At 45.9% G+C, this 21,359-nt stretch overlaps 1 long non-coding RNA gene and 1 other non-coding gene across 2 annotated transcripts in view; one reads left to right on the top strand and one right to left on the bottom strand.

Annotated features, from left to right (window-relative positions):
• LOC105876169 (uncharacterized) overlaps window positions 1-21,359 on the bottom strand; it is a 104,616-nt gene that overhangs the window by 6,594 nt on the left and 76,663 nt on the right. Inside the window, exon 4 of the long non-coding RNA XR_012922051.1 lies at window positions 4,423-4,528. This is a non-coding gene — a long non-coding RNA (uncharacterized LOC105876169). The remainder of the gene's footprint in view (window positions 1-4,422; window positions 4,529-21,359) is intronic.
• Window positions 8,488-8,628, top strand: LOC142874627 (U4 spliceosomal RNA). The gene has a single exon (XR_012922290.1). It is a non-coding gene; the product is annotated as a U4 spliceosomal RNA (small nuclear RNA).

Raw genomic sequence — 21,359 nt, 5'->3', positions numbered from 1 at the left:
AGTGCACATGGGACATTCTCCAGGATAAACAATATGTAAGACCACAAAATGACTCAATAAATTTTAAAAGATCAAAATCATATAAAGTATATTTTCTAATTATAATAGAATATAATTAGAAATTAACAGTAGAAGAAAAACTGAAAAATTCACAGATATATAGGACTTAAACAATGCACTTTTAAACAACCAATGGGTCAAAAAAGAAATTGCAAGGGAAATAAGAAAATATCTTAAGACAAATGAAAGTGAAAACACAGCATACTGAAATTTATGAGGTGAAGCAAAAACTAAGAAATTTATAGCTGTAAACGATTATGTTAAAAAAGAAGAAAGGCAATTATGGATGAGAAAGAAATAAAAAGTATCAAAATTGGAAAGAAAGAAGTTAAATTATTCCTGTTTTCAGATGACATAATCTTATATATAGAAAACCCTAAAGATGCCACTAAAAAACAATTAGAATTAATAAACAAATTCAGCAAAATTGCAGGGCACAAAATCAACATACAAAAATCAGTAACATTTCTATACACTAATAACAAACTATCTGAAAAATAAATTAAGAAAATAATTCCATTACAATAGCTACAAAAAATCACTTAGGAATAAATTTTATCAAGAAGGCAAAAGATCTCTACATTGAAAACTAGAAAACATTGATGAACAAATTGAAGAACATGCAAATAAATGAAAAGATATTCCATGCTCATGGGTCGGAAAAATAATAATGTTAAAATGTTCATACTATCCAAATCTTAAAATTCAATGCAATCCCTATCAAAATACCACAGCACGCTTCATGGAAATATAAAAACAATCCTAAAATTTGTATAGAACCACAAAAGACCCCAAATAAGGCAATCTTGAGCAAAAAGAACAAAGCTGGAGGCATCACACTACCTAACTTCAAAATATACTACAAAGCTACAGTAAACAAAACAGTATGGTACTAACATAAAAAAAAGACACAGACAAATGGAACACAATAGATAACGCAGAAATAAATTCATATACAGCCAACAGATTTTTGACAAAGGTATCAAGAACACACAATGGAGAAAGAATAGTCTCTTCAATAAGTGGTGCTGGGAAAACTGGATATCTACATGTAGAAGAATGAAGTGAGACCCCTATCTTTCACCATATTAAAAATCCACTAAAAGTGGACTTAAATGTTAGACCCAAAACAATAAAATTACTGGAAAAAAATAGGGGAAATATTTCATTACATTAGTTCAGGCAAGAATATTTTTGGCTAAGACCTCAAAAGCACAGGCAACAAAAGCAAAAATAAAAAATGGGATTATATCAAACTAAAAAGCTTTTGCACACGAAAAGAAACAATCAACAAAGTGAAAATACAACCTACAGAATGGGAGGAAATATTTGCAAACTATGCATCTGACATGTGGTTAATATCCAGACTTTATGAGGAACTCAGACAACTCAATAGCAAACAAATAATCTGATTTAAAAATGGGCAAAGACCTTAATAGACATTTCTCAAAACAAGAGATACAAATGGCCAAATATGAAAAAATGCTGAACGTCACTAATCATGCAGAAAATGTAAATCAAAGTTACAAAGAGATAATACTTTACTCCAATTAGAATGGCTATTATCAAAAAGACAAAAACAACAACAACAACAAATATTGGTGCAGAAATGGAGAAAGGAGAACTCTTATACAGTGTTGGTGGGAATGTAAATCAGTACAGCCATTATGGAAAACAGTATGGAGTTTCCTCAAAAAATTAAAAATAGAACTACCATATGATTCAGCAATCCAACTACTGGGTACATATCCACAGAAAATGAAATCAGTATGTTGAAGAGATTTCTGTACTCCCATTCCAGCAGCATTCACAATAACCAAGATATGGAACCAATCTGTGTCCATTAACAAATGAATGAATAAAGAAAATGTGGTACATAAACACAAATGAATGCTACTGAGCCATTAAAAGATAGAATCTTGTCATTTGCAGGAACATGGATGAACCTGGAGGACATTATGTTAAGTGAAATAAGCCAGGTACAAAAAGACAATACCACATGATCTCATTCATACGTGGAATCTAAAAAAATTGTTATCATTGAAGGAGAGAGTAGAATAGGGGTTACCAGAGTCTGGGGAGGTTAGGGGGAGAGTTGGATAGGGAGAGTTTGGTCAATGGGTGCCAAGTTGCAGTTAGGAGGAATGAGTTCTGCTATTCCATTGCACAGTAGGGTGGCTGTGGTTAATAATACCAGATTGTATATTTTTAAAATAGCTAGAAGAGAGGATTTGTAATGCTCTCACCACAGCAAAATAATAAATATATGAGGTGATAGATATGCTAATTGCCCTGACCTGATTTTACATGATGTATACATATATCAAAATATCACACTATACCCCATAAAATACACAATGATGATGTGTCAATTAAAAACAAAATTAAAAAACATTATCACAATTTAAAAAAACAACAAAAAAAGATTGTAAATCAACAATCTAATATTTACACCTTAAGGAGCTAGAAAAAGAAGAAAAAACTAAACCCAAAGCTGGCAGAAGAAAAACAAAAATAGAGGACAGAAAAACAATTTTAAAAATCAATAAAACTATGAAATTCATTCTTCAAAAAAATTAACAAAACAGATAAACTTTTAGCTACATTGACTAAGAAAAAAAGGGAAGACTAAAAGTCAGAAATAAAAGAGATTACAACCAAATTTACAGAAATTGAAAGGATATACACCAATTGATGTACAATTACACAACAACAAATTGGACAACCTATATGAAATTGATAAATTCCAACATACAACCTACCTATACTGAATCATAAGGAAATGGAAAATCTAAATCTAAACAGATCCATAATTAGTAATAAGACTGAATCAATAACCAAAGTTCTTCTGAAAAAGAAAGGCCCAGTACCAGATGGTTTCACTGGTGAAGTCTACCAAACATCTAAAAAAGAATTAACACCAATCCTCCTAAAACTGTTTCAAAAAATGAAGAGGAGAGAATACTTTCAAACTCATTCTATAAGGTCAGCATTGCCCTGATACTAAAGCCAAAGACACTACAAGAAAAGGAAACTACAGATAAATATCCCTGACAAATATTGATAGAAAAATCTTCAACAAAATACTAGCAAACAGAAATCAATAGCACTTTAAAGGTTTATACACTATGACCAAACAAGATACATTTCTAGAATGCAGGCATGGCTCAACATATGAAAATCAATTAATGTAACATATCACATTAACAGAATGAGAGGAAAAAAAACCCCTACATGTTCATCTCAATTAATGCATAAAAAGCATTTGACAAAATTCAACATCCTTTCAAGATGAAAAAAGACAAAAAAAAGTCAAAAAATTAAAACTAGAAGGGAACTCTGTCACAAAATAAAGGAAAAAAAACAAATTAGGAACAGAAGGAAACTATATCAATGTAATAAAGACCATATATGAAAAGCCCACACCTAACATCATATTCAATGGTGAAAGTTTCAAAGTTTTTTCTCTAAGATCAGAAACAATATCAGGATGCCTGCTTTCTTCATGTCTATTCAATATAATACTCAAAGTCCTAGCCAGAACAAGTAGGCAAGAAAATAAAAAGGTATACACACAGGAAAGGAAGTAGTAAAATTATCTGTCTGCAGATGACATAATCTTATATGTGGAAAACCTTAAAGATTACACAAACACCACACATAAACCTATTAGAATCAATAAGCAAATTCAGAAAAGTTGCAGTATACAAAATCAACACACAAAAATCAGTTGCATTTCTGTACATTAACAATCAAAAAAAGAAATTAAGAAAATAATTCCATTTACAACAGCGTGAAAAATACTAAAATACTTGGGAGTAAACTTAACTGAGGAGGTAAGAGACTTGTACATTGAACTACAAAGTGTTCCTGAAAGAAATCAAAGAAGACACAAATAAATGGTAAGACTTCTGTGTATATGGACTGAAAGACTTAAGATTGCTAAAATGTCAACACAACCCAATGTAATCTACAGATTTAATGCAATCTCTATCAAATTCAATGGTGTTTCTGTTTTGTTGCAGAAATAGAAAAATCAATCCTAAAATTCAAATGGAATATTAAGAGATCTGATAGCCAAAACACTCTTGAAAAAGAAGAACAAAGTTAGAGATATCACATTTTCTAATTTCAAAATGCATTACAAATCTACAGTAATCAAATCAGTGTGGGACTGGCATGAAGACTGACATATACCAATGAAACAGAATAAAAAGCTTAGAAGTATACCCTCACATATATGGTCAAATGATTTTCAACAAGTGTGCTGAGACCATTCAATGAGGAAAAGATAGTCATTTCAACAAATGGTGCTTGAAAAACTAGATATCTACATGCAAAAGAATGAACTTGGACACTTACCTTAAACCAAATATAGTTTACTGCCATACCAGCCTGAATGCACCTGATCTCGTCTGATCTCAGAAGCTAAGCAGGGTTGGTGCTGGTTAGTACTTGGATGGAAGACCTTAAACCAAATACAAAAATAACTCAAAATTGACCAAATACCCAAACATAAAACCTAAAACTATAAAGCTCTTAGAAGAAAATATAGGAAAAAAACTTCATGGCATTTCATCTGGCAATGATTTCCTGGACATGACACCCAAAGCACAGGTAACATATGAAAAAATAGATAAATTAAAAAGAAATAAATAAAAAAGAAAAAAATAAATAAATTAGACTGTATCTAAATTAGAAACTTTTGTGCATCAAAGGATATAATCAACACAGTAAAAGGACAACCCATGGAATGGGAGAAAATATCTACAAATGATACAGCTGAAAGGGATACTCTTACAACTCTACAACATCAAAAACAACCAACCTGATTTAAAAATGGGGAAAGGACTTGAAAAGACATGTTTCTAAAGGTATACTAATGTCCAATAAGCATATGAAAGGACATTCGACATCACTAATGTTTAGGAAAAATGCAAATCAAAAATACAATGAAATACCACCTCACACCCAATAGGATGGCTACCATTAAAAAGAAACTCAAAAAATATGCATTGGCAAGGATGTATAGAAATCAAATCTTCATTGGTGGGAATGTAAAACTGCACAGCCTACGGAAAACATGGCAATTCCTCCTAAAATTAAACATGGAATTACCACATGACCCAGCAATTCCCCTCCTCAACATATACCCAAAGGAATTGAAAGTAGGAACTAGAAAAGATATTTGCACATTCACCTTCACAGCAGCATTATTTCCAGTTACCAAAAGGTAGAAGCAACCCACGTACCCTTCAGGGGAGGAATGGATAAACAAAATGATCAGAATGCACATTCTGCTCCCTTTGGGTCCCCGTGTTGCTTCCCTACAGGAGGAGGACGTGCTGGCCCAGGGAACCCCATGCTGGTGGGCCTGATCTGGAGTCTCTTTCCCTCCCTCCCCTCAGGCACTGTGCCATTTGCAGGGAAACTGCGCAGCCTGCCTCCCCACAAAAAGCCTGGGTGCAGTGGGGAGACCAGCGAGGGCCCTGCAGCGGTGGGTGTCTGTGTTGGGGTTTCACAGTGCCCAGGGCGTGGGGAGGAGGTCCCCCCAGAAGAGGCCGGGAGAGGATGTGACAGGAAGGTCACCGGATCAGAGGATAAACAAGCTGTGAGCTGAACATTGATAGGAGGGGCGCTGGGGACAAGTGTGGGGAGGAGCTGGAGAGCCCCTCAGGTGTAGCTAGGGACCTGAACCATTACCACCCGTGAGCTTGCTGCAGGGCACGTGATGAAAGCAATAAGAAGATTTGTTACATGAATAAATGAAGTTGCTTTTTTAAAAAACTTTGGGTTCACAGTGTTTGTAATGTACAATGTGGTGTTTTGCCCATTTACTCAAGCCAAATGTTAGGGTGCTATAGTGCCATAGTCTAGCCCTCTTTGTGCAAGTTTAATATAAGAAGTCAGCACTAAAAATGCTTTTCTAAAAGAATCTCATATGTTATAAATAGGATTTCTTAAAAACAGAAAGTGTTAGATAATGGCACCTTTACAGCGGAGAAACCTGGTGCGCACATCTTGGAGTGAAGGCTCAAACTTAACTTTCCCAATACTGGATCAGACGGCTACGTTGAGAGGCTCTGAGAAGGACACCAGCCCCTTGCTCTTGGAAACACAAAAGGAAGGAATTGGGGTGAAGTGGCGTGGTGTCTGCAGTGTGCTTTCAAAGGGTTCAAATTGTGCTCAGATAGCGAGGAAGAGAGCAGGCCACTCTGCAGAATGTAGACAACGGAGTCTAGGTGAAGGGCACATTTGCTCACTGATTTATTCTTCCAAGTCTGCTCTAGGTTTGAAATGTTCCAAATGGAGACTCGAGGGGAGGGGATAGAGAATGCTCCTGGGAATTGAGGCCCCTGATGAGGTAGGACAGCCCAGGAAGCTCTGATTTGGAGACTGTACCCTGACAGGTGTGCAGACCAAGCACTCCACAAGCTGGTGACACACACCCCTTCTTTCACCCAGCCTCTGCCCTGCAGCAACTCCATCCGGGTACACGTCTTCCAGGAGCTCAGTCTGCCTCCAGCCCGTCCTCCATCCCACTTCCTTTGCTTGCTGTCTGCCGTGAGGCCCACGGGCACTTCGGACTGACCACCCTGACGTTTGTGCTCCTTTCTTTGGAATTCTAACTAGCCCTATCTCAGGTCAGTTTGGGGCAGTCCTTTGCAGGAATTCCCTTTCCACTGCTGTTGGAGGGACTCCAGCAGGGGCTCGCCCCAACGGAACACACACACGAACACACATATCCTACTGGTTCTGTTTCTCTGGAAATCCCTGGCTGACGCCACCGCCATGCTCCCGTAACTCTGTAACTCTGGGGTGCACCCTGCTCTGCAGCACTAGAGAGGAAGCCTGAAGCAACTATTTTTCAAAAGAACTGCATGCAGATGTGTAGCCTACAGGCAGGAAGCCAAACTCTGCATGGAGGTTAACTGGAAATGTAGATGCAAGTGATTAACTACCTCCTGTGTTCTTCCTAAAACAGCAAGGCGGTATGTTTTGAAGGGTCAAAGCCCTGAGGTGGCGGCACACTGAACTTCCCGCGGGGAGGACTGGAGATTTCCACAGTAAAGCATCCTGTGTAGCCGCGTCTCGTCCACGCAGCAGGGTCACCACGATCCCAGAGGTCAGGCACTTACCCTTGGCGTGGGCAGCACCTCCTGCTGCACTGTCTGCCGCAGAGGCCCTGCGTTCGTGGGCTGTGCGGCCATCCCAGCCACGACACTGCAGGGTGAGTCCCACTGGCTCCCTTCCTGAAGGGCTGTCTCCCTAGCAACTCACCCCCAAGCCTGCCATAAACCCAAGCGCCATGGCCAGCAGTGATGCAGACGGAAAAGCCGGAAAAGCCGCAGCTCTCCTCCCACCTGTCAAGGCTGCTGCGGGGGCTCGCCAAGACATGAGAAAACGCTGGGCTGCCGGAAACCACAGTCTACCACAACAGCCAGCAGACGCGGCAGCCATTGAGAGAGGAACAGCACAACTCCAGTAGACGAACGGAATCCAAATGGAATAAGCACCCAAAGGCTCAAGAAATCCTGGTCCAGACAGCATTATATTTCATGCGAAATTTCCTATCAGTTTTAAGCACCTCCCATTGTTTCCTCTAGATGCAAATTACTGTCCCCAGCTTCCTGAGGTGGCACAGGAAGCATCCAGACAGACAGAGAGGCAGACAGGCCTCAAGCTTTGCTGAGCAGTGCTGTCCCACCGGCCACCATGCTGTGACCCTGCCTGGCGGTCTTGCCCCTTTCCTGATTCAGAGTCTTCCCTACTCTCAAATAGATGACACAGCTGCAATGCTTCCCAACTTCCCATAAATCCAGGTTGGCAAGAGCTAGAAGGAGCGGCCCAGCGAACGGTGCCTGCTGGTCCAGGAAAGCACAGTCGACAGCTGTCTGTTCTGTCTGAGTGACTGCATTCCTCCCAGCCATGCAAATGCATACTGTTAAATATTAGATGGTCTCAGTCTGTTCAGGCTGCTTGCCAAAATACCATAAACCGAGTGGCTCAGAAACAATAGAAACGTATTTCTCACAGTTCTGGAGGCTGGAAGTCCAAGATCAAGGTGCCCGCAGACCTGGCGTCGGGTGAGGGCCCCTCCCTTGGTTATAAATGGCCCCTCCTCGCTGGGTCCTCGCGTGGTCAAGGGAAGCACCTTGGTTTCTTCGTCCCGTAGGTGTGAGCTCACCATGCAGCTCTGCCCTCGAGATCTCACACTCCCGCAGGCCCACCTCCTGCTGCGTCACGCTGGGACCAGGATCTAGACACGTGAATTTGGAGGGACCCGAACACTCAGGCTACCGCACAGATGCAGAGCTAAGAGTGTAGAAGGGTGATCGCCCTTAACCCTCACGGCAGGCCCACAGGAACCATTATCCATTACGGACGAGGAATCAGACTCAGAAAAGTGTGAGCACACAGACAGCTGGCTCTGCGCGCCGGCAGCATCGCAGCCAACCAAGTCTGTCTAAGGCGCTGTCATTGCTAATTGAAAAGTTCTCCTAACACCCCGCCATGACGACTTGAAATACAGCTGGCATTGGCAATTTTTGACAATCTCTATAGAGACTGAATAAAAAAAATAAAGAAAAAAGTAAGAAAGAATGAAAAAAACATAGATGGCTAATGCCTCACGGCCCTAAGTGATGGCAGATTCCAATGCATTCTCTCAAACCCCCACCCGACCTGTCTCATCAACAGCCCCAGAGTGAGGGAGATCTTCCCAGCTGGCTTACAAGCTGTGACTGGAGATTCTTTGGCATTGTTTGGCATCACATAGCAGGAAAGGTTCCAGGACCACCTAGAGTATTCGGGTTCCAGGTTGTGATTATTTACATCATCCAGGACAAACTGTTCTATTGCTACAGATTTATAAGGATTAAGATTTCCAAAGATTCCATAACTTCTCTTGTGACCTAGGGATCTTATTCTAAAACCATATCATGGTCAAGAAATTTTTCCTATAAAATTTGTATTGCCAATTTAAATATACAACAATAGAAATTCACTTAAATAAACTACAGTGTATTCATATGCAATAGTATTATGCAATCTTTAAAAATTATGACATACATTATTTTAATATATTTTGTTAAATAAAAAAGCATGTCACAAAGCATTGCATACTCTGATCTCAAATATTTAAAGTGGTATATAAACGCAGACATGTATATATCAATATAATGTCTATTATAAGTATATGAAGTTCATACAAAATATTAATATAATTTTGCTACATAGAAGATAACATTAGGCAGGGTGCAGTGGCTCATGCCTGTAATCCTAGCACTCTAGGAGGCCGAGGCTGGTGGATTGTTTGAGCTCAGGAGTTCAAGACCAGGCTGAGCAAGAGCAAGACCTCATCTCTACTAAAAATAGAAAAAATTTAAAATTAGCTGGGCATGGTGGTGCATACCTGTAGTCCCAGCTACTCAGGAGGCTGAGGCAGAAGGATTGCTTGAGCACAGGAGTTTGAGGTTGCTGTGAGCGAGGCTGACACCACAGAACTCAAGCCGGGGCAACACAGTGAGACTCTGTCTCCCAAAAAAAAAAGGAAAACAACCCTGTTATAAAACACAAACTGTGCTCCTGAGTATGTAGAACAGTTGCATGGCATATACGTGTTGAGAGAGATAGTCTGCCATGAGTCCCTCACACCCCTAAACATCTTACAAGTGTACCAAGAAGGGGAGCCCTCACCACTCTTGGCCCAGCCATGCTCATGTTTGCAGCAAGCATCACTGAGGAATGAGAGAAGTCCCCGCTGGGACAAAGAGCAAGCTTGCTTACTTCTTGTTACAAAAGCAGCAGCTTCTCCCAGGCTGGAATTCCTCTCCTGTAGCATCACTCACTGCCTTTGCAAATGTCATCTGGGCACTCTGTGTCAGCTCCAGGGGACTTGGGGGCAAGAGGAACTGACATAAACATGTTGATGGTCAGCCTGCTTGCTGCGCTATAATAATGTCATTTGTCTCGGAACCAGGGGGTCTTGTGTCTTCTGTCAGGCAGGATCCATGAAAGACTAACGGGTAAAATCAAACACCAGACCCAACTATCTACTCATATATAATTATGAATAATTGTGGGTATATGTATATAAACAAATATGGTGATCTCCAGATGATAGGGTCACAAGTGATTTTTTTGTCTTATGCTTATTTTCCACATTTTTAGAATATGTATTATTTGTAATCAGAAACAAAGCAATACATGTACTTTTAAAAATGTGTAGAGTAATTTCAACTATATAACAAATTCATTTAATGCATCTCACTATTTTCTACATTTACGCCTCACTCTTCATTTAACCAGCATTGTCTCTGGTGGCTGAGGACACAGTGGTAACTAAGGTGACATGGATCTACCGTGTTTCCCCGAAAATAAGACCTACCCATAAAATAAGCCCTAGCAGGATTTCTAAGCATTTGCGCAATATAAGCCCTACCCAGAAAATAAGACCTAGTGACTGGCGTGGCTACGCAGCGTATCCGCACAACCCAGGCATTTCGTCGTGCAGTGGTAAAGAAGATGAGCAGCCCTTCTCATCTGCCCCAGGAGAGCTCTATTGCTCGACATGAGAGATTGGGGCCAATGGTTCTAAAGGAAATAGAGTCACAAGAAATTCAGGATGGAATTTGAGGTTTGGAGAGTTACGATGATGTTCCAGAAGAAGACGACTTAACTATATTTGAATAAATGTAGATTGTTGTACGGTACTTAAAAAAATAACACATACCCTGAAAATAAGACCTAGGGTGTCTTCTTGAGGAAATATAAATATAAGACCGTGTCTTATTTTCGGGGAAACATGTTATCTCATGAAATCCCCTGAAACCGCATAGATTGCCTCAGCCAATCTGAACTGAGCTTGTCACTGCAAACTACTGTCCCAGGAGGGGTTGCTGGAAAATCACCTTAAAAAGTTAACATAACACATGTAACATATAAAATAGCATTTCTTTTATGATTATTATTATTATTTTAGTTTTTGAGACAGAGTCTCACTCTGTTGCCCCAGCTAGAGTGCCATGGGCGTCAGCCTCGCTCACAGCAACCTCAAACTCCTGGGCTCAAGCAATCCTCCTGCCTTAGCCTCCTGAGTAGCTGGGACTACAGGCATGCACCACCATGCCCGGCTAATTTTTTCTATATATTTTTAGTTGTCCAGCTAATTTCTTTCTATTTTTAGTAGAGACGGGGTCTTGCTCTTGCTCATCCTGGTCTCGAACTCCTGACCTCCAGAGATTCTCCTGCTTCGGCCTTCCAGAGTGCTAGGATGACAGGCGTGAGTCATCGTGCCTGGCTTAAAGTAGTATTTCTTTAGTGAGCATTGTAATTAATTTCTGCATCATCAAAAAAACAAACTTTCAACAAATTTAGTTTAAAGATCTGGTTGGCTTTTATTAGCAATTCATGAATCAGGCAGTGTCCCATCTAAAGATTTAGAAAGGCACTTGCTCTGACCAGCTGAGCAGAGGAGAACTTTATAGACAGAAAAATGCCAAAGAAAACAGAAACAAGGAACAAAAGCAGATTAGTCATTACAAGGTTACTTCCTTATCTTGCTGGCTCAGGTATACTGGGCCCACTCCAGGAGTGACTTCGTTTTGATTTGGTCTGATCTGTCTGGGCCTCACCCAGGAGCTCTGTCTGAAACAATGGCCTCCCAGAATTTTTATCTGACACCACAGACCTTAACCACCTTCATGAGTTAAGAGCTAGCCTCTCTGTATGTCAAATTAGCTACATTGTTTGTGCTTTGATTTTTCTTCTTGGCTAAAGAACCTAGCATTTTTTTACTTTGTATGTTAATTAATAAATACATGTCGCTTACATGCTGATCTTACCACAATCATTAAATTAAAACGAAGAACAGGCCGGGCGCGGTGGCTCACGCCTGTAATCCTAGCTCTTGGGAGGCCAAGGCGGGCGGATTGCTCAAGGTCAGGAGTTCAAAACCAGCCTGAGCAAGAGTGAGACCCCGTCTCTACTATAAATACAAAGAAATTAATTGGCCAACTGATATATATATAAAAAATTAGCCGGGCATGGTGGTGCATGCCTGTAGTCCCAGCTACTCGGGAGGCTGAGGCAGAAGGATTGCTTGAGCCCAGGAGTTTGTGGTTGCTGTGAGCTAGGCTGACGCCATGGCACTCACTCTAGCCTGGACAACAAAGCGAGACTCTGTCTCAAAAAAAAAAAAAAAAAAAACGAAGAACAATGCAAAAATCTAAAGTAAAGACTTCAAGGAAGAATGCTAAAGCCTTGGTGGTGGTTATTTCTCAGATGTAAGATTTCTGGGCAATTATTATATTTTTCTTTAAACTTTCATATAACTGCTAAAAGTTCTACCAGGAAGACATCTATACTTTTTATCAGAATAAAAGACTACTTTTTAAAATAAAAATCAAGTCCTCGCTACAAAAAATTAGGAGCAATTCACTAAATGCCATTTTATTATTCTTTTAGTTCTGATTCAGACAATCACCTGTTTTCTAAATATAAACAAAATCTCTCATAGCAGCCCTAGAATTTCCGAAATGATCAGAGTTCCAGAAGGCTGGTATTAGCTACAGCACGGATACAGCCCACCTACACACTGGGACAAATAGGATCAACCAAAAAAAGTGATAATTCATTTTAAATAGTATTTAAACAAAAGTACAAATTGTATAGTTTTCAATTAACACAAAATCACGTCAAATCTTTGATGAACCTGTTGTAAAAAACAGTATCACACATCTCCTTTCTGTCTTGCACATGCATAACCAGTCCCTGCCACAGGATTTTTACATCTGGGTAAACATTTAAATAAATGCACACGACTCTCTGTATCCTGGAAAAAAATAATTGGCCAACAGGGCTTCCCAAATGCTCTTTTCACAAAAAAACATTATGATTTAGATTTTAAATAGTAAGCATTTGAGCTAAACTCTTTGGATGCAAGATACACTTTGAAAAAGAATTTTTTTAAAAAAAAGTCACAGTGCATTCATTTCTGAAACACACTGAGAACCACTGTAATTATTTCAATGAGAAATTCCTGCAAACTCCTCCCGCCTCCTCTCACTTGCTTCCTCTCAGGGAATCACAATGTGTTTCCATGGCGACTCTGTTGCTAAGGGGAACCCCGTAAGTACATCAGCTTGTTATCTGCAGCTTTGAGATGGCGTTAGCCTGAGAGCGGGGTTGGCTGGAATATTAAGATTTAATTTAGTGCTGTTTTCTTCCATCTACTCACAATGAATTCACCAGAAACTGTTAGAAGTTGTCTTTGCAGGCAGAGCTACGGACACTTCCTAGGTTATCCTCTGGGCTTTTATGCCATTTCGATCACATCAATCTTCCTTTTAGAGCCTTCCACCATCCTCCTGTGACTTAAATGCTACAATTGTACAACAAAACAATAATAGCAATTAGAAACATTGCTAAATTGCCACAAGAGACTGGTTTTGTTTAATGTTTATAAATGGCAAGTATAAACCAAATGTAAGTTGTCAGAAATAAATAGCATTTTGAATCATTAATCTGGAAGATATTAAACAGTAAATGTTTAGAAAGCCCCAAATCAAACAAATCAAAATATTTTTGAAATTTCCCCTTCAATGTCTCTGAAATCATATTCCGGCAAACAGATTGTAACATTTCATCAGAAATTCTGATTGGAATCCAGAATCTTCCACCAAGCCAGCTTTCATTGACTGTTTTATCTGTTGGGGACAAGTTTTATTATTGTAAGGGATAACTCCTTAAAGTGGCCCATTTCCTAATTTTATTTTCTTCAGCTCCTGATTCTGAATGATAAAAAAGGCCCTTCCAGAGGTATCAACATGGTTGCCTTTGGTCAAAAAAAAGTTAGAAAAACCCAGCAAAATTCAGGGTGAGCGTGTGGCATCAGGAGACAGGCAAGCCCACCCTGGCTGCCAGGGGCACCTACTGCCCCGAAATGGCCACAAGGAAGCCAGTCTCCGGCACTGCAGCTGTGTGCTTGGTGACAGCAGGAAGATGACAGCCAGAGGCCATACTCAACGCCTTGGCAGGCCTTGGCAGGCCTCCGGCGGGGACAGCTGAGAGGCCAGGCTGCGGAAGCACCAGCAGAGGTGGCCGCAAATGGCTGGGGCAAGCCTGTGCCGGCCGCTGAGGGAATGACAGGACAGTGTAAGTATGGGGCCTCATCCGGCCCAGAATGGACGTTCCTCTTGGGGGTTTCGCTCGTCCCCACCTCCTTCCCAGCTGCTTTGGGACCCATTCCCGCACTGGCAACACTCGCAACACTCGCGGACCAGACCGGGAAGTTGTGGAGAAGAAAGAGAACTAACTAGTCAGGCATTTGCCTGTAGGGCGACCAGCGATTCCTGAACCCGGCCCTGACTACCCTGGAGGCGCTTCTGATTTTCATGCTGGTGAATGAACATGCACCAGCAGAGTTGACAGTTTTATCATGGGTCCTGCGTGTCCCTCTCAGCTAAGTCTCGGATATCCCTGTGCCATCAGCCTTCAGTCTCACTCAGAAACATCATCTCCAGCTTCAGATTCAAGCTGATGCACATACCTCTACAAAATGAAAAATGGATGCAGGGAGAAGTGAAATGAATTGTCCAAGGGTTTCCCTTTTAATTCACTGGCCCTTTCATTTCATTCTAGAAAGGAAACGAGTTTTAGTTTATTCCTGTGGGAAACCTGTCACACAGACAAGGCCCTGGGAGGCTAAGTAAGGGCCATGCCCCTTGAGTTGGCGAGACATCCACTTCTGGACACTAGAGTAGGCCCCCGCACTCAGCCCCTCAACTGCCGCATGTGATCGGTGGTGAGGACAGTTGAAAATCACCCAGTCAACCTCCCCTGCTTGTTTGAGAGCAGAGAAGACCAGAGGGGCGGAGTTTCACAGAAACTGGACCGAGCTGGCCGCCTCAGGCAGGGGAAGGCTGAGAGGGAGTGTGCATGCGCCTTGGGACCTGCCCCTCCACGGCCCTCCCTGTCCCTACATCCCCAACATGAAAATAAAACTAAAACTAGCAGCTGCTTGCCCAGCACTGACCGACTGACCACGTGGCAGGTGGCCTGCCCAGACCGCCCCACACCGGCCTCACGCAGTTCTCACAGACCCAAAGGGCAGCCGTCACCCCGTCTGCGGGCTCACTGGGGTCATGGAAGCTGCCCACGTGTGGGACAGCTGGGGAGGGGCCGAGAGGTGAACTGGGTGGCCCTGACGCTAACTCTGCCTCAGCGAACCATGGGGCACCCCCTACCCATGCGACCCCCCTCCTCATAACTGCACCCCAAAACACACAGGTTAGCTGTTCAAGGACCTGCTGGCTCCCGAGTGCTGGCCCACTGAGAAGATGGTCTTCAGGAGACGCAATGGGACCCGACGTCTGCCACGGTGCACAACACACAGACGTGAGACCAGACCCTCACAACCGCTGCCCTGCTGTTCCATGTTCAGACAACCTGCCCTTCCTTCCCTGAAGAGAGATGATCCAGGACCACGCCCACCTCCTGCATCCAGAGATGATGTCTCAAGGCCATGTGCCAGCTCTGTGTCTCACACACACTCACACATATGCATGCACTCACACACACTGCTTGCTATGTCATTTTCTGGGTTCCTGCCTCTGAATAGATAGATACAGACAGATTCAGGGGAGAGGCCAGGGTTGCAGAGGAAGACTTTTCCCCAAAACAGATGCCCAGTGCGGCACAGACAGAATACGCAACTCTCAGTTGGACTAGACTCCAGGAAGAGCATTAGCAGGGAAATGTACAGTCTCAACCCAAATTGACGTGAGGTAAAGCCAAGTAGGTTTTTCTGAGTCGACACCAATCTACTTAAGGCAAAATAAAGATAGCTACACGTGCTCTGGCCCTTCCCTATAGAGGGTGGTGTCCACCCCACCCCTCGAATCTGGCCTGCCTGGGACCTGCAGAGTATGGTGAGAGACAGCTACAGGCCCAGCCCTCTCGGGGACTAGCAGCTTCTGCCTTCATCTCTTGGAGCCCTGAGTCACCATCTACGTGATCCAACCGCCTGGAGGCTGCCACACTGTGGGGAAGGAGGAGGGCAGGGGACAGAGCGTTTTCTCTCCTCCACCAGCTGACGACCGGCCTGGAGGTGCGGGTGGCAGGTGGCTGGGTCGGGCGGGGTGTGGGGGCTGATGCCTCCTGGTGTGGGACGCCTGGGGGTAGGGGGCAGGGTGACAGGGCCGCAGCCAGGACAGCAGGAGGGAAACCACCCACCCCTCTGGGCCCAGAGGCCTCAGGTGTGAAACGAGAAACATGATCGTGATGCTTTGTCTCAGCTCTGATGTTCTAAAAATATTAACTGAGTCATGCGACACTGCTTCGGCAGCTGGTGTGCTTGGAGCCTGAGCAGCCACTGCGGAAACACACCGCAAGCGCGCTCGGTCCCAGGCACCGGTGAGTCCCCGCCTCTCAGGGAAAAACACGCAACGCACGCCCACTCATGATCACCGGCAGGCGGGCCACAGTGAGTGAAGAGGGGGATTATTATAGACTGAGTGTGTCCTCTCAAAACTCACATTTTGAAGTCCCAACCCAAGTGCCTCAGTATGTGACTGTATGTGGAGGTATGGCCTTTAAGGAGATGACCCAGCATGACCTGTGTCCTTGTGAGAAGAGGAGATGAGGACACAGACACACGCAGAGACGCCCACGTGAGGACACAGGGAGAAGACGCAGTCTATGAGCCAGGAGAGAGGCTCGGAAGGAACCAGGCCGCCCTCGCCTTGCCCTCAGACTCCAGCCCCCAGATGCAGGGGATAACCTTCTCCTGTTCGCGCCCAGCACCTTTCCTGTCTGGCACTTTGTCAGGGCAGCCTGAGCAAATGAATGCAGGGACTGCATGCAAATGAATGCCTTGCTCAGTTCTTTTGCAGAGCCATGCATTAAAACTGTGAAACTTTCTACAATTCTTTTTTATAAAAAAATCTCTGAAATGTGCTTCAAACTCCTTTGCCTTCATTAATAAAAGTTACAAAATGTGATTTAATGTTTTTGTATGATTTCACTCAGCCATCATAATTAATTCTTTGGATGTATGCAGTAGATAATATAGAAAATTATTGCAAATATGAACGTTGTCTGAGGCACCATGTCGACTTTCCTTTGTCTTTAAATCTCATACATTAGCTTTATTTTGGTGTAATTCCCCTTCTTATCCTGAAATAAAGGTGAAGATGTGGCATGGCAATGGCTTGCTCCCAACGTAAGATCACTGCATTGGAAGTTTTTCTCAGGACAGTTACATTTTAACTTGCAGAACAGCAAGGTCCTCTCAAAGGCAGTGTCTTTCCCACTTGTCAAGGGAGTGTCATTTAAGCATCCAGTTGTAACGGCTCTGGAACAAGGGTTACCCATCTTTGTTGGGCCAATACACTCACAAACGTTAATTTCTCCCTGAGGACAGACAGGGCTGCCACTCTGGACCACCACACTCTTGTATTCTGGGAAGCACTGTCCTCTATGGTTTCGCCAGGCTGCTGAAGGCCCTGGATGCCACAGCGCATCGTTCTGGGTTCTTTATAACTTCCAAGTTTACTTTGGTGCTAGGCGCTTGAGAGCATCTGACTTCAGAACAGACCATGGCAGTGACGTGCCATGCCAGTCCATCGAGGCTCTCAGGCAGACTGCTGTATACCAAAAATATCATTGAGGGATTCATCTGGGGTTGTAAGAGAACACCTAGCTAAACTAAGGCTTAAACTAATTAGGACTTATTTTTTCTTTATGCAAAAAGCTGTCCAGAGGCAAGTAGTCTTGGCTTTAGATCAGTAGGTCAAGAAGCTGAGGATACTGTTTATCTTGGCCTTTTACTCAAGGGTGAAAGATGGCTGCTGCAGCTCCAGCCATCACTTTCACAGTCTAATCAGAAAGGAGGAGGAAGCAACAAGGAAGAAAGGAGAGCAAAACTCTCCCTGAAACCCACAGCAGGCATCTAATATGTCTCACAGGCCAGCACTGAGCCACAGAGCCACCTCTGGTGCGTGGCAGGCTGGGAATGCAGTACATTGGCTACATGTAGCTGCCTCAAATGGAATCACAGCGCTGGTGGTAACAAAGATGGGAAATGAATGGTCGATAGATCATCAACCCTACCCCACAACAGTCATTTAAAAAAATCTCTAAGTAATAAACGCTTATGAAGTAAAAGCAGAGACTTCATAAGTGGCATGCATCTCTCTGCTCTGTAGTCATGTGTTATTTACAAAGGTTTTCCGCATGTGAATGTAGCATGTCAGCAAAACTTGCCAGAATTACGCGGGAAAGACAGCAGATTAAACGCACTCCTTTAATTTCATCCTTTCCCAAGACTCTACTAAAGCAATAACAAATAGGGTTTTTTCAAGGGCACAAACCTACAAGACAAAAGAGAGTGGGAGACGACACAATGGCAGCAAAACTGGGGGCACTGCGAGTGTCTGATCCTGCAGACCCAGGAGAGCGGGGTTCTCGATGCTTTCGCTGGGGAGCCCCTAAAGGGCGCAGGAGCTGGTGGCCCCAGAGACCGCCATTTGGGGCACAGGTGGCCTGCAGAGGAGATGGTTTGGCAGGCCAGGACCCCCAGGTGCCAGCTGTCCTCCTCGGCCCAGCAGAAGACTGAGGGCAGCTCTCTGGAGGCTCTGGCCTGAGGCGCCCACGCGGTGAGGGGGAGCGGCGCCGCGAACACTGGGCTCAGCCACCGCAGCGTGCTGAGTGCGACCGGGCGCTCTTCTCCCGCTTTGCTCCCGAGACTGGGCGCCAGGCTGCGCTGCGGCGGGAAGAGGACCTGCGAGGACTCGGTCCCGCCCTGGAGGAAACCACGGGCGCCGACTCCGGCGCTCACCCACAAAGGCCCTACGAAGGCCGCGAGGCGGAACACGCAGGGCGCCCAGGCGCCTGGCACCGCCCCCGCACAGGTGCCCGAGCCCCCGCGCGACAGGCCAGACGCCAGGGCCGCGAGCAGCCTGCGGACGCGCGGCGCTAGGGGACAAGCCCCGCGAGGCGGAACACGCAGGGCGCCCAGGCGCCTGGCACCCCCCCGCACAGGTGCCCGAGCCCCCGCGCGACAGGCCAGACGCCAGGGCCGCGAGCAGCCTGCGGACGCGCGGCGCTAGGGGACAAGCCCCGCGAGGCGTCGCGAACTGGGCTGTGGCCCACAGCAGTCTCACACGTTTAAATGGCTGGGGGAATCAAAAGAAGAATAACATTTAAAGACACACGAAAACTCTATGAAATTCAAGTCAATAAATAAACTCTGATGCGCTGAGCCACACCTGCTAGCGGGGACCGTCTCCGCGCTGCCGCCCGTCGGGCTGCCCGGAACGCTGGCTCCCCGCCCTCCACAGGAAGGCCGCCTCGCCCTGTCCCTCGCCGGCAGACAGCGGCGGCTCGGTCGCTGCCGGGACGTCCCACGAGAGGCAGGAGCCCACGCGGGGCGCGGCCCGTCGCTGCGCACGGGAGGCAGGGCCGCCCGGCCGGCAGCGCCATCTGTGGGAGCCGCGACTGTCCTCCCGCCCTCGCCCTCCACGGTGGCCGCGCGGCCGGCAGCGCCATCTGTGGGAGCCGCGACTGTCCTCCGGCCCTCGCCCCTCCACGGTGGCCGCCCGGCCGGCAGCGCCATCTGTGGGAGCCGCGACTGTCCTCCCGCCCTCGCCCTCCACGGTGGCCGCGCGGCCGGCAGCGCCATCTGTGGGAGCCGCGACTGTCCTCCCGCCCTCGCCCTCCACGGTGGCCGCCCGGCCGGCAGCGCCATCTGTGGGAGCCGCGACTGTCCTCCCGCCCTCGCCCTCCACGGTGGCCGCGCGCCCGGCCCTGCCCCTCCCCCGGAGAAGCAGAAGGCGGCGGCGAGGAGCGGGCCGCGCACACCGCCGGCCGCGCCCCCAAGGCCAGGGCTTTGCCGGTGCCCGCTCCGGGAGCCCTCCAATCCCTCTCGGTCGGCTCGGCCTGCGACAACGGAGCGCTGTAGTCCGGGGGACGCGAACAGCGACGTTTACTTCTCGCCTTCGAAGGCTGAAGTCCACGATGAGGGGCGCGGACGGCGAGGGCCCTCGCGGCTTGCGGCGGCCTCCTTCTCACTGCGTGCGCAGGGCTGGGCAGAGTCTCCGGTCTCCTCTTAGAAGGACACCAATCCCATCAGGGGGCTCCGCCATCACGGCCCCATCTAAACCCCGTCGCCTCCCAACGCCCCCACCTCCAACGCCACCACGTTGGGGGCCAGGGCTTCCACGCATGAATTTTGGGGGACACAGTTCAGTCCACTGTGCCCAGTATTTAGCCAGGGGAGCCCTTGCTAGTGACCAGAGCCGTCGGACTCTCGCTGGCCAAGCAGGCTGCCACTACAAACAGCACAGGGCCCCCCTGGAAGGGCGATGGCGGGTTCAGCCCGGTGGCGGAGTCCGTGTGGAGGGACCCGGCGAGAGCCGGAGCCCTCCCTGGCACGGGAGCTGCATTTCGCTCTACCGTGTTCATCCGACCCGACAAGTTATAGGCGAAGAAGTCCATCCCAGTGCGTGCTGTTCTCCAAGGGCAGTGTGCTGGCGTGTGTGACGGGGAAATCCAAAGCGGCACGCGGTGTTCAAACGTGTCGTGGCTTCTCTCTCTGTTCCTGCCCCCCTTCTTGTCCTCGTTCTCAGGCAGGTCCTCTCCAGGCCGAAGCAAGATGCTCCCTCGGCTCCCGACTCTTGGGGCTCTTCCGGTCATCGCCCTCCAGGAAGAGTGAGAGGCTTTCTGAGCTAAGTTCCCAGGGAAGAGGGCGATTGGTCTGGTATGGGTGACAGGCCAGGCCCTGAGCCAGTCACCACGGCCGAGGGCAGGGGCTCTGATTGCGCAGGCCCGGCCAGTACCACATAAACTGCATGGTTTGAGCAGAGCTATTCTAGAATGGCAAAGAAGGGCTCCCTCCACCCAGAAAAACGTGTGCCCTGGGCCACGGCGCTCTTGCAGCCCCTCTAGGACAGCCCTTTGGTGCGTAGGGCCCAGATTCTCACACTCACTGGATTCATGACGTTCTTGATAGGCTTCGGGATCTGACTGCTGTGAATTCATCATTGATTGATCACATTTCCAGCAGAGGAAAGACACATTTTATTCATTGACACTCAAAAGGCCACGTAATGGGAGAAAATGCTTTAGACATGAATACTGGCTTCTACCTTGTGCTTTATCTTTGCGGGTACAAATCTCTCTCAGATGTATTAGAGTCAACCATCTTCTGTAACAGCAACCAGGGCACACTGCAAATGTCCCTTCAGGGCACAATGCTTTATAAGGCACACACAGAGTTTCCATGCAGGGTGTTTCTA

This window comes from Microcebus murinus, chromosome 12 (assembly GCF_040939455.1).
Source record: "Microcebus murinus isolate Inina chromosome 12, M.murinus_Inina_mat1.0, whole genome shotgun sequence".
NCBI classification, from domain to species: Eukaryota; Metazoa; Chordata; class Mammalia; order Primates; family Cheirogaleidae; genus Microcebus; species Microcebus murinus.
This window is presented reverse-complemented; position numbering and strand designations above follow the sequence as displayed.